The 16,247-nt window shown below is 45.0% G+C and overlaps 1 pseudogene; it reads left to right on the top strand.

Annotated features, from left to right (window-relative positions):
• The window catches only part of LOC118379748 (ataxin-1-like), a 153,202-nt pseudogene that overhangs the window by 49,009 nt on the left and 87,946 nt on the right, over window positions 1–16,247 (top strand).

Below are 16,247 nucleotides of genomic sequence, written 5' to 3'. Positions count from 1 at the left end.
TCTCTCCTCTTCTCTCTCCTCTTCTCTCTCCTCTGTCTCTCTCCTCTCTCTCCTCTGTCTCTCTCCTCTTCTCTCTCCTCTCTCCTCTCTCCTCTTCTCTCCTCTCCTCTTATCTCTCCTCTCTCCTCTCTCTCCTCCTCTCTCTCCTCTTCTCTCTCCTCTTCTCTCTCCACTTCTCTCTCCTTCTTTACTCCTCTAACTGGGCACGACTCAGGAATGCTGGATAATTCCCTCAGGTGATGCTTGTCGTTCTGATGTGTGGAGTTAGTGCACTCTGTCACCATGTGTTAGTACACCCTAGAGGTTTGCGTGTGTGTGTGTGTGTTCCTCTATATCTAATGCACACACACACACACACTATGTGTGAATCCTCTCTTGGAAAACCCACTCTTACTGTGGCGTACTGTACTCCTATGTCTGTCTGTCTGTCTGTCTGTCTGTCTGTCTGTCTGTCTGTCTGTCTGTCCGTCCGTCCGTCCGTCCGTCCGTCCGTCCGTCCCTCTCTCTCTCTCTCTCTCTCTCTCTCTCTCTCTCTCTCTCGGGCAGCAGGGTAGCAGGGTGGCCTAGAGGTTAGAGCGTTAGACTAGTAACCGGAAGGTTGCAAGGTACACATCTGTCGTTCTGCCCCTGAACATGGCAGTTAACCCACTGTTCCTAGGCCGTCATTGAAAATAAGAATTTGTTTTTAACATACTTGCCTTGTTAAATAAAGGTCAAATAAAAATATCTCTCTCTTTCTCCTCCTCACATGTTTCAGGATGATGTCATTCCCAGAGGGAATCCTATCATCAGAGAAAGAAAGAAAGACAGACCGGGAAGAGAAAGTGGGAGAGAGCGAGAAAATTAGAGAAAGATGAGAGTTGGAGATGGAGACAATTGTGTAATGAACTCTCCTTGACCTTGAAGCAAGCTGTTGACTGTTACAGACTTCTAGTCCATGTCTACCGTTCCTCCTTATTGGGCATTTCCTCTTCAGGTTAGTCTAGACTTGGTTCTTGAAATGTTTTTCCTGTCCCCAGTGGTTTCTATCAGGTAATAAGAAAATGTTCTGACATCTGAAGGCCCAGTGTTGAATCTATCCTCTTGAAATCCACTTGTATCAGCCACCTTTGTTGTTCGACTAGTATCATGTCTGACAAACAACTTTTGCTTTTATTCAGCAATACGTTTAGCAGCTCCTCCGACAGTGAGTGCTACTTTAGTACCGCGGTGGTGGTCTGGCTCAATGCTTTCTCACCATTTTTCATAGATGGTTAGATCTGTCAACGTGTCCGTTTGCTTTGTCAGAGTGTCAGGGCTTGTCCTAGTTTGGTCTGGGCTTCTACATTATGATGCCTCCCACACACACACACACACACACACGCATTCATGCACTCTCCCACACGCATTCATGCACTCTCCCACACGCATGCACACACAGACACGTCTGCTATTATCATGCTACTCTTTTACCATACACATAGTACTTTATGGTCAGGCCAGTTTGGCGTTCTGCTGTAGTGTGTTTAGTGTGTCAGCAGCACAGTGCAGCATGATAGTCAGGTAACTACTTGATAAACAGGTCAGGACACCTGGCTGTATAGAGGTTGTGAGGTGAACTTTGGTTTCCGATAGGGGATACACACACACACACACACACACAGTGATAGGGCTCGGCTGGGAGTTCTGATACCTACTGATACCCACTGATACCTAGTGATACCCACTGATACCCAAGGTGATCTCACCCGTTTACACACTTCGAAACCACTCCAGTCTACAGTAGCTCATACTGTGAGCAGAAAGCAGAACAACTAGCATAGAAATAGAATTAAATAGAAGGATATGACAGGTGACAGTATGCGGAATATGCATCTGTATTGAAAATGTGCAATCTTTCACTCATTATCTGTCCAAATAAGGACATCATATCCCTGTCAAATACATTATATCTGGACATCACTGTCTCAAATCAAATCCAATTTTATTGGTCACATACACATGTTTAGAAAATGTTATTGTGGGTGTAGCGAAATGCTTGTTTTTCCAGCTCTGGCAGTGCAGTAATATCTAACAAATATCTATCAAATGATGCTTTCTAGGGCTGCAGATATTGTTTGTGTACAAGTCTAGGTTGGAACAAACGGCACTCGTGTAGTTGGGAGTTCAGGCCCCTGAGGGCAACTGAACTGACACTGGATCAGCTGACACCAAGCCTCATACACAACTATAGTAAACATACAAATACAAACAAGTAAACAAACACAGACCAGAGTGACAGACAGACAGTCAGACAGACAGACAGACAGACAGACAGACAGACAGACAGACAGACAGACAGACAGACAGACAGACAGACTTAAACAGACAGACAGACAGACTTAAACAGACTCAGACAGTCAGACAGACATGAAGCTATAAACCTTACATTGAACATCTCATGTTTGCCTTGAGGCTGTGAGATGACCCAACCTGGAAAACTAAGCTAAACATGCAAAAGATTTCCTAGAAGAATAGAAAATACATTTTAAAAAAGCAAAATAGTTTGTGATGCGGGTAAACAGCTGTGGTTGCCATGCCAATGGGCAATGGGTCTATCAATAGAGTGGACTGTGTTTGTTTAGTGGATGCAGCCTGTCTGCCAGCCTGCCCAGTAGCGCAGCCTCTCTCTCTCTCTCTCAATTTCAATTCAATTCAATTCAATTCAAGGGCTTTATTGGCATGGGAAACATGTGTTAACATTGCCAAAGCAAGTGAGGTAGACAACATACAAAGTGAATATATAAAGTGAAAAACAACCAAAATTAACAGTAAACATTACACATACAACAGTTTCAAAACAGTAAAGACAGTAATTAAAGGACACAAGATAAAATAAATAAGCATAAATATGGGTTGTATTTACAATGGTGTTTGTTCTTCACTGGTTGCCCTTTTCTCGTGGCAACAGGTCACAAATCTTGCTGCTGTGATGGCACACTGTGGAATTTCACCCAGTAGATATGGGAGTTTTTCAAAATTGGATATGTTTTCGAATTCTTTGTGGATCTGTGTGATCTGGGGGAAATATGTCTCTCTAATATGGTCATACATTGGGCAGGAGGTTAGGAAGTGCAGCTCAGTTTCCACCTCATTTTGTGGGCAGTGAGCACATAGCCTGTCTTCTCTTGAGAGCCATGTCTGCCTACGGCGGCCTTTCTCAATAGCAAGGCTATGCTCACTGAGTCTGTACATAGTCAAAGCTTTCCTTTCTCTCTCTCTCTCTCTCTCTCTCTCTCTCTCTCTCTCTCTCTCTCTCTCTCTCTCTCTCTCTCTCTCTCTCTGTCTCTCTCTCTCTGTCTCTCTCTCTCTCTCTCTCTCTCTCTCTCTCTCTCTCTCTCTCTCTCTCTCTCTCTCTCTCCCTCTCTCTCTCTCTCTCTCTCTCTCCTCTCTCTCTCTCTCTCTCTCTCTCTCTCTCTCTCTCTCTCTCTCTGTTTCGCTCTCTCTCTCTCTCTCTCTCTCTCTCTCTCTCTCTCTCTCTCTCTCTCTCTCTCTCTCTCTCTCTCTCTCTCTCTCTCCCTGTCTCTCTCTCTCGGGAGATCTGAGGGTTAAGTAACATTACTGTTTACCATGGTGATTAACCACTCATTCCTCCCTACAATGTCCACCCCAGAGGAATGTAGCTGGAAAACCACTGTACTAACCCCCTGTCCCTCCCAATCAACCCCTAAGTAGAGGTTAGAGGTCAGGGGTCATCACGCAGGCTGGGCTGTCTGGGAAACTCCCTAAATAACACAGACAATGTTACTGTACTGTACATACAGTACTTAGAATGTTTGGATAGAAGGAGTAGCAGACCAACAGTAGTATTTGTTTGGCCTACTGGAAGTGTTGTGTCTGGTTGTCTGTGGAAAATATACAACTGTTAGTAGGGCTGTTGCGGTGACCATATTACCGCCACACCAGCAGTCAAATTCCACGTGACCATTGAGTCACGGTCATCTCCTCTTATGCACTCTGGACATGTGTTGGCAAGGACCTTTTGGTCACTAATGGCCTGGTCCTCAAGGCTCTATTGTCCCTCCATCAGGTCCTAATGCCCTGGTACTCAGGGCTCTATTGTCCCTCCTTCATGTCCTAATGACCTGGTACTCAGGGCTCTATTGTCCCTCCATCAGGTCCTAATGACCTGGTACTCAGGGCTCTTGTCCCTCCATCAGGTCCTAATTGCCCTGTCCTCAGGGCTCTATTGTCCCTCCATCAGGTCCTAATGACCTGGTACTCAGGGCTCTTGTCCCTCCATCAGGTCCTAATTGCCCTGTCCTCAGGGCTCTATTGTCCCTCCATCAGGTCCTAATGACCTGGAACTCAGGGCTCTTGTCCCTCCATCAGGTGCTAATTGCCCCCCCCCTCAGGGCTCTATTGTCCCTCCATCAGGTCCTAATTGCCCTGTCCTCAGGGCTCTATTGTCCCTCCATCAGGTCCTAATGGCCTGGTCTTCAGGGCTCTATTGTCCCTTCGTCAGGTCCTAATGGCCTGGTCTTCAGGGCTCTAATGTCCCTCTAGCCACTCTGACACTCACATCAAACACTTATCATGCTTTTAAACTCACCTCACTGGGATGATCAATTTGAAGAAAGAAGTTCACCAACAGGTTGAAACTGAGTGGAAAACATGGTCATTGCATGTCGTTTCAAAGCCTAACAACAACGAAATGGACAGTGCCTTCTAAGGCGATAATTAATTCAAAACACCCATATGCAAGTTAGTGCTGATGCATTCACATATATATATGAGCCCAAGACCGAAAAACTGAATTAAAATAATGATTGTGTCATTATACGATATGTCGCCTAACAGCCTAATGCAAATTACGCACAACAGAAAAACATTAAAAAACCATAGATTTAAGATGTCTTTGGTACACAATTGGTCTAGTGTCAACAAACTCTAGCATTTTTTTACTTCACCTTTATTTAACCAGGTAGGCCAGTTGAGAACAAGTTCTCATTTACAACTGCGACCTGGCCAAGATAAATCAAAGCAGTGCAACAAACACAACATCACAGAGTTACACATAAACAACCGTACAGTCAATAGCACAATAGAAAATCATATATACAGTGTGTGCAAATGTAGTAAGATTCAGGACGTAAGGCAATAAATAGACCATAGTGACTAAATAATTACAATTTAGCATTAAACACTGGAGTGATAGATGTGCAGATGATGACATGCAAGTAGAGATACTGGGGTTCAAAAGAGCAAACCAAAATAACAATATGGGGATGAGGTAGTTGGGTGGGCTATTTACAGATGGGCTGTGTACAGGTGCAGTGATCGGTAAGCTGCTCTGACAGCTGATGCTTAAAGTTAGAGAGGGAGATATTAAGTCACTGGTAGCAGAGAACTGGAAGGAAATGTGGCCAATGGAGCTGTTGGCTTTGGGGATGATCAGTGAAATATACCTGCAGGAGCCCGTGCTATCGGTGGGTGTTGCTATGGTGACCAGTGAGCTGAGATAAGGCGGGGCTTTACCTAGCAAAGACTTATAGATGACCTGGAGCCAGTGGGTTTGGAGACAAATATGTAGCGAAGGCCAGCCAACGAGAGCATACAGGTCGCAGTGGTGGGTAGTATATGGGACTTTGTTGACAAAATGGATGGCACTGTGATAGCCTACATCCAATTTGCTGAGTAGAGTGTTGGAGACTATTTTGTAAATGACATTGCCGAAGTCAAGCATCGGTAGGATAGTCAGTTTTACGAGGGTATGTTTGGCAGCATGAGTGAAGGAGGCTTTGTTGCGAAATAGGAAGCCGATTCTAGATTTCATTTTGGATTGGAGATGCTTAATGTGAGTCTGGAAGGAGAGTTGACAGTCTAACCAGACACCCAGGTGTTTGTAGTTGTCCACATATTCTAAGTCAGAAGCGTCCAGACTAGAGGTCGACGGATTATGATTTCTCAACGCCGATACCGATTATTGGAGGACCAAAAAAAGCTGATACTGATTATTGGAGGACCAAAAAAAGCCGATACCGATTATTGGAGGACCAAAAAAAGCTGATACTGATTATTGGAGGACCAAAAAAAGCCGATACTGATTATTGGAGGACCAAAAAAAGCCGATACTGATTATTGGAGGACCAAAAAAAGCCGATACTGATTAATCGGCCGATTTGTTTTTATTTTTTATATGTAATAATGACAATTACAACAATACTGAATTAACACTTATTTTATTATAAAAAACGTTTAAGCTCCTTGCTCAGAACATGAGAACATATGAAAGCTGGTGGTTCCTTTTAACATGAGACTTCAATATTCCAAGGTAAGAGGTTTTAGGTTGTAGTTAATATAGTATTTATAGGACTATTTCTCTCTATACCATTTGTATTTCATATACCTTTGACTATTGGATGTTCTTATAGGCACTATATTATTGCCAGTGTATAACAGTATAGCTTCCGTCCCTCTCCTCTCCCCTACCTGGGCTGGAACCAAGAACACATTGACAACAGCCACACTTGAAGCATCATTACCCATCGCTCCACAAAAGCCGCGGCCCTTGCAGCTAAAAGCGAGTGATGTTTGAAACAGTATTAGCGCACACCCAGCTAACTAGCTAGCCATTTCACATTGGTTACACCAGCCACAGTGCTTGCGAAGAGCTGCTGGCAAAACGCACGAAAGTGCTGTTTGAATGAATGATTACGGGCCTGCTGCTGCTCAGTCAGACTGCTCTATCAAATCAGACTTAATTATAACATAATAACACACAGAAATACGAGCCTTTGGTCATTAATATGATCGAATCCGGAAACTATAATTTCGAAAACAAAACGTTTATTATTTCAGTGAAATACGGAACCGTTTGGTATTTTATCTAACGGGTGGCATCCATGAGTCTAAATATTCCTGTTACATTGCACAACCTTCAATGTCATGTCATAATTACGTAAAATTCTGGCAAATTAGTTCAATGAATGCAAGAGAAGTGACACAATTTCACCTGGTTAATATTGCCTGCTAACCTGGATTTATTTCAGCTCAATATGCAGGTTTAAAAATATATACTTGTGTATTAATTTTAAGAAATGCATTTGGTTAAGTACACATTGGAGCAACGACAGTCGTTGATTGATTGTTTTTTATAAGATACGTTTAACGCTAGCTAGCAACTTACCTTGGCTTACTGCATTCGCGTAACAGGCAGGTGGTTAGAGCGTTGGCGTAGGTAACTGTAACGTTGCAAGATTGAATCCCCCGAGCTGACAAGGTAAAAATCTGTCTTTCTGCCTCGTTCCTAGGCCGTCATTGACAATAAGAATGTGTTCTTAACTGACTTGCCAAGTTAAATAAAGATTAAATAAAGGTGTAAAAAAAAAAAAAGTTGGCAAAATCAGCGCCCAAAAATACTGATTTCCGATTGTTATGAAAACTTGAAATCGGTCCTAATTAATCACCCATTCCGATTAATCGGTCGACCTCTAGTCCAGAGCTTGTTGAAGGAATCCGGTGATGTTGTAGAGAAAAGCAGTCTGATTTAAAAATATATATATTTATTTAATTAGGTAAGAACAAATTCTTATTTTCAATGACAGCCTAGTTAACTGCCTGTTCAGGGGCAGAATGACAGATTTGTAACTTGTCAGCTCGGGGGTTTGAACTCGCAACCTTCCGGTTACTAGTCCAACGCTCTAACCACTAGGCTACCCTGGGTTGATATTATGCTGTGCAGACTGGCAGATATTGACCGAGTTAAAGCTGGCTGGTGTCTGGGCTAAAGGTGAAGACTGCTAGCAGTGGCAAACAATGACTAATAGCTAGTAGCTAGGTTCCAGTTATAAAAATAGCAGATCTGTACCACATTAGGTGAGGCGGGTTGAGTTAGCCTACAATTATAGTGGATTTGAATTTTTTATTTTTTTAAACTAGGCAACTACCCTGCCGCCCCTCCACTCTAACCACTAGGCTACCCTGCCGCCCCTCCACTCTAACCACTAGGCTACCCTGCCGCCCCTTCACTCTAACCACTAGGCTACCCTGCCGCCCCTCCACTCTAACCACTAGGCTACCCTGCCGCCCCTCCACTCTAACCACTAGGCTACCCTGCCGCCCCTCCACTCTAACCACTAGGCTACCCTGCCGCCCCTTCACTCTAACCACTAGGCTACCCTGCCGCCCCTCCACTCTAACCACTAGGCTACCCTGCCGCCCCTTCACTCTAACCACTAGGCTACCCTGCCGCCCCTCCACTCTAACCACTAGGCTACCCTGCCGCCCCTTCACTCTAACCACTAGGCTACCCTGCCGCCCCTCCACTCTAACCACTAGGCTACCCTGCCGCCCCTTCACTCTAACCACTAGGCTACCCTGCCGCCCCTTCACTCTAACCACTAGGCTACCCTGCCTATTAATAATAGGGACATTTTTTATATTTCCAAAATGAATAGGCTGACATTACCCTTAGATACAAAACATCTCACCACTGTGTGTTTCCATCTCCTCCTCTCTGTCTTTTATTCCTTTCTGGAGTGCAGAGAGAGGGGCTGTTGACCTTTTCTTGACCTTTACTGCAGTGGGCTAAATCAGGGTCACAGAGTATTTCTTGGTAGTCTTTAACAAATCTACTTTAAATCAAAATGATACAACTCACACACATGGTTATGGGCTTTAAAAAAAGTAGACACCTGTACCATGTCAGATACAGAGTTGAAATGCATAAAAAAATGGTTTGCCTCTCAATTCTACACTTCACATACATCACAAAAAGACTGAAATATAACAAAACCATTTGATATAGAAACACTGGATTTTCTACTGGAAAAAAAATAAAATAAATGTTCATTATGAAAAATATGAACAACATTCGACCCATGAAACCACTCTAGAGGATGCTTTGGTCATTTGACTGCAGGAAAGGGCTATGCCCTTGGTAGCTGCATGAACAGGGTTTAGAGAGCCAATGGCATCCCAGAGTTTTGTCGGAATATGACCTGTCACACAGCGAGAGGCTGCATGCTCCTTAAACAGTGGTTGATGCGTGGAGGGAAATTAAGCCTGACGTTTCTATATGTAATCTAGTGTGACAGCAGAGTGTTGATGGTCGCTATTACAAAGACGAGGATCCCTGCTGCTACTATATTTATTTCTCAGCTGTTTATATTAATCACAGCTCTGCTATAAAACCGGAGTGGCCTACCAGGCATGGTTGTTTATATTAATCACAGCTCTGCTATAAAACCGGAGTGGCCTACCAGGCATGGTTGTTTATATTAATCACAGCTCTGCTATAAAACCGGAGTGGCCTACCAGGCATGGTTGAAAAAGGAACGGTGGGATTGTGGCCTCCTTTCACTATTCAAGTGCATAAGCATGACACCTCTGTCCCCCTCTGCTCCTGTTCCTGCCCCTTTGATATTGGGCTATTCTAAATCAAACCAAATTTCAGATATTATGGATGTCATAAGGTGTATGCACCAATTTGTAAGTCGCTCTGGATAAGAGCGTCTGCTAAATGACTTAAATGTAAATGTAAATGTATTAGAAAAGGCAAGATTACCGGTAGCCTAGTGGTTAGTAACCGGAAGGTTGCAAGAGCAGATCCACCGAGCTGACAAGGTACAAATCTGTCGTTCTGCCCCTGAACAAGGCAGTTAACCCACTGTTCCTAGACCAGTTAACCCACTGTTCCTAGACCAGTTAACCCACGGTTCCTAGTCCAGTTAACCCACTGTTCCTCGACCAGTTAACCCACTGTTCCTAGACCAGTTAACCCACTGTTCCTAGACCAGTTAACCCACTGTTCCTAGTCCAGTTAACCCACTGTTCCTAGACCAGTTAACCCACTGTTCCTAGACCAGTTAACCCACTGTTCCTAGACCAGTTAACCCACTGTTCCTAGACCAGTTAACCCACTGTTCCTAGACCAGTTAACCCACTGTTCCCAGACCAGTTAACCCACTGTTCCTAGTCCAGTTAACCCACTGTTCCTCGACCAGTTAACCCACTGTTCCTAGACCAGTTAACCCACTGTTCCTAGACCAGTTAACCCACTGTTCCTAGTCCAGTTAACCCACTGTTCCTCGACCAGTTAACCCACTGTTCCTAGACCAGTTAACCCACTGTTCCTAGACCAGTTAACCCACTGTTCCTAGTCCAGTTAACCCACTGTTCCTAGACCAGTTAACCCACTGTTCCTAGACCAGTTAACCCACTGTTCCTAGACCAGTTAACCCACTGTTCCTAGACCAGTTAACCCACTGTTCCTAGACCAGTTAACCCACTGTTCCCAGACCAGTTAACCCACTGTTCCTAGTCCAGTTAACCCACTGTTCCTCGACCAGTTAACCCACTGTTCCTAGACCAGTTAACCCACTGTTCCTAGACCAGTTAACCCACTGTTCCTAGTCCAGTTAACCCACTGTTCCTCGACCAGTTAACCCACTGTTCCTAGACCAGTTAACCCACTGTTCCTAGACCAGTTAACCCACTGTTCCTAGGCCATCGTTGAAAACAAGAAGTTGTTCTTAACTGACTTGCCTAGTTAAATTAAAATAAATAAACCTTTTGAATAGTCTGATGTGTGAAAATACTTGCTGAGAGAACAGCTGTGCAGCCTGAGGAAAGGAACATTTAAACAAGCTTTTTTTACTACTTTCTCAAATCAATAGTCTATAGTCACATCATGCAGCCCATATACGTTTTCATTTCTAAGACATTAAGGTTTGTATCATTCACATATAAAGTTACCAAGCAACTCTAAATCTAGCATATAGGACCCGTTTCAAATAATCCCTTTTACGCTCAACATAGCCTTCATATGTGCACTCGCTCCAGAATGGGAAAAATATATTTTCTATTTTATTCAGCTAAGTTAAATTACATTGTTATAACTATAAAATCATGAAATATAAAATGATGTCACGGGGACTTATCTTGTCTGCTAAATGAACAAGCCTACAGCCTATGACATGAAGCATAGACAGATATCAAAGAGTAGGCCAACTCATTCTGTTCTTCTGAAATACATGTTCTTCTTATCATAGTGTTTCTATAGACCTGCCGAAAATAAATCATATATTTATTGTGATGCTGTGTATTAAATGGATTTATTATATTTTTTTAAATGTAGATGTTGCAAAGGCTCGTGTTAGCGGCTTGTATGTGTGGAGGCCTGGAGATGCTAAATGTGTTTATGTTAATTAACGGTCAATTACCGTGAGTTCGGCAGTTATTTATATGGCAATAACCGGCTGACAAAATGTCACCACAGCCACCACAGCCTTAGTTGTGGTGTCATTAAATGTTTTGATCTGAGCTGTGACTTCAGTAGACAGGAGTAGTCATCCCTATTGAATGTCTGAATTACAGTAATAACATTTTTTTACGAAGTAATTTGATCACAAAAAAAAAATGGAATCGATCTAATGATGTTTTTTTTTTTAAAACTGAACTTACAGTAGTGAGTGCAGACCTTTTCATACTGGTCCTTCATGGGAAACAAACCCAAGCACCATGCTTTATCAGCTCAGCCACACAGCTGTTGCAGGCTGGTTTCCAAACGGTACTATAATTACAAACACACACTTTCCCTTCCTTATTAAGGAACAAGATAGATTAGCGGTTAAGAGCATTGGAGTTCCCGAGCCGACTAGGTGAACATACTGTCGACGTGCCCTCGAGCAAGGCACTTAACCCTAATTGCTCCAGTGAGTAGCTCTGGAAAAGAGCGTCTGCTAAATGACTCAAATGTAACATGTCTTCTCTCTCCTCTCTGCAGGGAATCAGGGTGAAAGCACCTGGAGCGAGGCTGCAGTACTGACTGGGTTCAACTGAACCACGGTACTGACTGGGTTCCTGTGTTCAACTGGAGCGAGGCTGCAGTACTGACTGGGTTCAACTGAACCACGGTACTGACTGGGTTCCTGTGTTCAACTGAACCACGGTACTGACTGGGTTCCTGTGTTCAACTGAACCACGGTACTGACTGGGTTCCTGTGTTCAACTGGGGCGAGGCTGCAGTACTGACTGGGTTCAACTGGACCACAGTACTGACTGGGTTCCTGTGTTCAACTGGAGCGAGGCTGCAGTACTGACTGGGTTCAACTGAACCACAGTACTGACTGGGTTCCTGGGTTCAACTGAACCACGGTACTGACTGGTCCCCTGGGTTCAACTGAACCACAGTACTGACTGGGTTCCTGTGTTCAACTGAACCACAGTACTGACTGGGTTCCTGTGTTCAACTGGAGCGAGGCTGCAGTACTGACTGGGTTCAACTGGACCACAGTACTGACTAGGTTCCTGTGTTCAACTGAACCACGGTACTGACTGGGTTCCTGTGTTCAACTGGAGCGAGGCTGCAGTACTGACTGGGTTCAACTGAACCACAGTACTGACTGGGTTCCTGTGTTCAACTGAACCACGGTACTGACTGGTCCCCTGGGTTCAACTGAACCACAGTACTGACTGGTCCCCTGGGTTCAACTGAACCTCTTTCTGGTTTCTCCCAACTGGACCACCGGACCAGGCCAGGACCAACTGCCTTCTACCATCAGGTAAGACTGGTTCTGTTGTAGTTGTAGTCTCAGCCTCCTACTATATAAGCATGTATGTTGTCCAAGCAAGAATGAATGAATTTGTACATATCTTTTTTGACATTTCTTCTTCTGCTACTATATGTGCTTGTATAGACAGAGCTGCTGTCCTCGTCTACTAGTTTCATCTGAAGAATAGATACTGTATGTAGGATGAAAAGCGAGTGAGGTAGGTCGTGTTGTGTTGTGTACACAAAATGCATAGCAGTTCATTGCCTTACCAACCCAGAATGCTTCAGGTTTTAATAATACCGAGCTACCATGTTGTCAGTTTACTGAGGTCGTCAGGGTTATCCAATCGGAGGACAGATCTGGCTGGCCAGAGCTATCTAGTCCAATCAGGAGAGGACAAGGTTGCAGGGGAGAGAACAAGAAATAAGGTTCTACATTGAAACCCAGCCCAGCACAGACCACATACTAAAGTGCTATGTTGTAAACAGAACTTCATAGCTTAGCTTATGTCCCAAATGGCACCCTATTCCCTATATAGTGCACTAATTTTGACCAAAAACCTATAGGCTGTGGTCAAAATTAGTCCAGTACATAGGGAATAGGGTGCCATTTGATTCGAAGACTTAGTTTCCACAGTGTTTACAACCCTGGTGTTCTGTGACAGAAGTTCCACTACCGAGTGGCTGTGTGTGTGTGTGTGATTGGTGGATTGACTCCACTAGACAACTGTAGTGGATGACTGACTCCACTAGACAACTGTAGTGGATGACTGACTCCACTAGACAACTGTAGTGGATGACTGACTCCACTAGACAACTATAGTGGATGACTGACTCCACTAGACAACTGTAGTGGATGACTGACTCCACTATACAACTGTAGTGGATGACTGACTCCACTAGACAACTATAGTGGATGACTGACTCCACTAGACAACTGTAGTGGATGACTGACTCCACTAGACAACTATAGTGGATGACTGACTCCACTAGACAACTGTAGTGGATGACTGACTCCACTAGACAACTGTAGTGGATGACTGACTCCACTAGACAACTGTAGTGGATGACTGACTCCACTAGACAACTATAGTGGACGACTGACTCCACTAGACAACTATAGTGGATGACTGACTCCACTAGACAACTATAGTGGATGACTGACTCCACTAGACAACTGTAGTGGATGACTGACTCCACTAGACAACTGTAGTGGATGACTGACTCCACTAGACAACTGTAGTGGATGACTGACTCCACTAGACAACTATAGTGGATGACTGACTCCACTAGACAACTGTAGTGGATGACTGACTCCACTAGACAACTGTAGTGGATGACTGACTCCACTAGACAACTGTAGTGGATGACTCCACTAGACAACTATAGTGGGTGACTCCACTACACAATTGTTCATACTGCTAACAGGAAACTCAGCTAGTTACTGCAGCTGGTCATTGATATATATGTTGAAGAGGGTGGGGCTTAAGCTGCATCCCTGTCTCACCCCACGGCCCTGTGGAAAGAAATGTGTGTGTTTTTGTCCAATTTTAACCGCTGACCTGTTGTTTTTCTACATGGATTTTATAATATTTCATATTTTTCCCCCATCACCACTTTACATCAGTTTGTATAGCAGAACCTCATGCCAAATTGAGTCTAAGGCTTTTTTGAAATCAACAAAGCATGAGAAAACTTAGCCTTTGTTTTGATTTGTTTGTTTGTCAATTAGTGTGTGCAGGGTGAATATGTGGTCTTTCGTATGATAATTTGGTCAAAAGCCAATTTGACATTTGCTCAGTACATCGTTTTCACTAAGGAAATGGAAGAGCCGTTCCCCCTTCCGCTCTAACTTCGGGGGGATGGCCGAATACGGCCTGGAAGCGACGGCTGAACTCCTCGAAGTGGTCTCCTTCTCCCCACAAAGTGTTTGCCCACTCCAGAGCTCTTCCTGAGAGGCTCTTCCCGAGGGAGCTGAGTACACAGTGTTTGCCCACCCCAGAGCTCTTCCTGGGAGGCTCTTCCCGAGGGAGCTGAGTACACAGTGTTTGCCCACCCCAGAGCTCTTCCTGGGAGGCTCTTCCCGAGGGAGCTGAGTACACAGTGTTTGCCCACCCCAGAGCTCTTCCTGAGAGGCTCTTCCCGAGGGAGCTGAGTACACAGTGTTTGCCCACCCCAGAGCTCTTCCTGAGAGGCTCTTCCCGAGGGAGCTGAGTACACAGTGTTTGCCCACTCCAGAGCTCTTCCTGAGAGGCTCTTCCCGAGGGAGCTGAGTACACAGTGTTTGCCCACCCCAGAGCTCTTCCTGGGAGGCTCTTCCCGAGGGAGCTGAGTACACAGTGTTTGCCCACCCCAGAGCTCTTCCTGAGAGGCTCTTCCCGAGGGAGCTGAGTACACAGTGTTTGCCCACCCCAGAGCTCTTCCTGGGAGGCTCTTCCCGAGGGAGCTGAGTACACAGTGTTTGCCCACCCCAGAGCTCTTCCTGAGAGGCTCTTCCCGAGGGAGCTGAGTACACAGTGTTTGCCCACCCCAGAGCTCTTCCTGGCAGGCTCTTCCCGAGGGAGCTGAGTACACAGTGTTTGCCCACCCCAGAGCTCTTCCTGGGAGGCTCTTCCCGAGGGAGCTGAGTACACAGTGTTTGCCCACCCCAGAGCTCTTCCTGGGAGGCTCTTCCTGAGGGAGCTGAGTACACAGTGTTTGCCCACCCCAGAGCTCTTCCTGAGAGGCTCTTCCCGAGGGAGCTGAGTACACAGTGTTTGCCCACCCCAGAGCTCTTCCTGGGAAGCTCTTCCCGAGGGAGCTGAGTACACAGTGTTTGCCCACTCCAGAACTCTTCCTGAGAGGCTCTTCCCGAGGGAGCTGAGTACAAAGTGGCCAGGTAGAGGTCCAGTTGTAACAGGAATCCCTGGCACTGTGCTGCCGTCCCATCATGCTCCCTGGGAAAGGAGAGACGCATCCCACTGAGACCGGCTCCGGACGGGACGGGTAGAGGTAACCCCGGTTGCGCTGGTCGAGGCACTTCCTGTCTCTCCCAGCGGTCCATAGTCTAGATAGATTTTTAGATTTGATAGGGAAGCTGAGAGGTCAAATATACTCTTCAGATTTTCTACTGACAAGTTTACACCTTCACTATTACAGTGAAACGTTTTGTCCAGGAAGTTGTCTAAAAGAGATTGAATTGTTTTTTTGTTAGGTTTCTACACTACATTCCTTCCCTCTATATAATTCCTTAATATTACTCAGTTCCTTTGGCTTTGATGCCTCATGATTGAGTATTGCTCTGTTCAAGTAGACTGTGATTTTGCTGTGATCTGATAGGGGTGTCAGTGGGCTGACTGTGAACGCTCTGAGAGACTCTGGGTAGAGGTCAGTGGTAAAGTAGTCTACAGTACTACTGCCAAGAGATGAGCTATAGGTCTACTACCTACCATAGGAGTCTGGGTTGAGGTCAGTGATAAAGTAGTCTACAGTACTACTGCCAGGAGATGAGCTATAGGTCTACTTACCATAGGAATCCTCTCTAAGCCTACCATTAACTATGTACATACCCAGCGTGCGACAGAGCTGCAGGAGTTGTGACCCGTTTATGTTGGTTATGTTGTCATAGTTGTGCCTAGGGGGGCATATGGGGGAAGGAATGCTGTCACCTACGGGTAGGTGTTTGTCCCCCTGTGTGCTGAGGGTGTCAGGTTCTTGTCCGGTTCTGGCATTTAGGTCACCACAGACTAGTACA

Source organism: Oncorhynchus keta, chromosome 19 (genome assembly GCF_023373465.1).
Source record: "Oncorhynchus keta strain PuntledgeMale-10-30-2019 chromosome 19, Oket_V2, whole genome shotgun sequence".
In the NCBI taxonomy this organism is placed as follows: Eukaryota; Metazoa; Chordata; class Actinopteri; order Salmoniformes; family Salmonidae; genus Oncorhynchus; species Oncorhynchus keta.
This window is presented reverse-complemented; position numbering and strand designations above follow the sequence as displayed.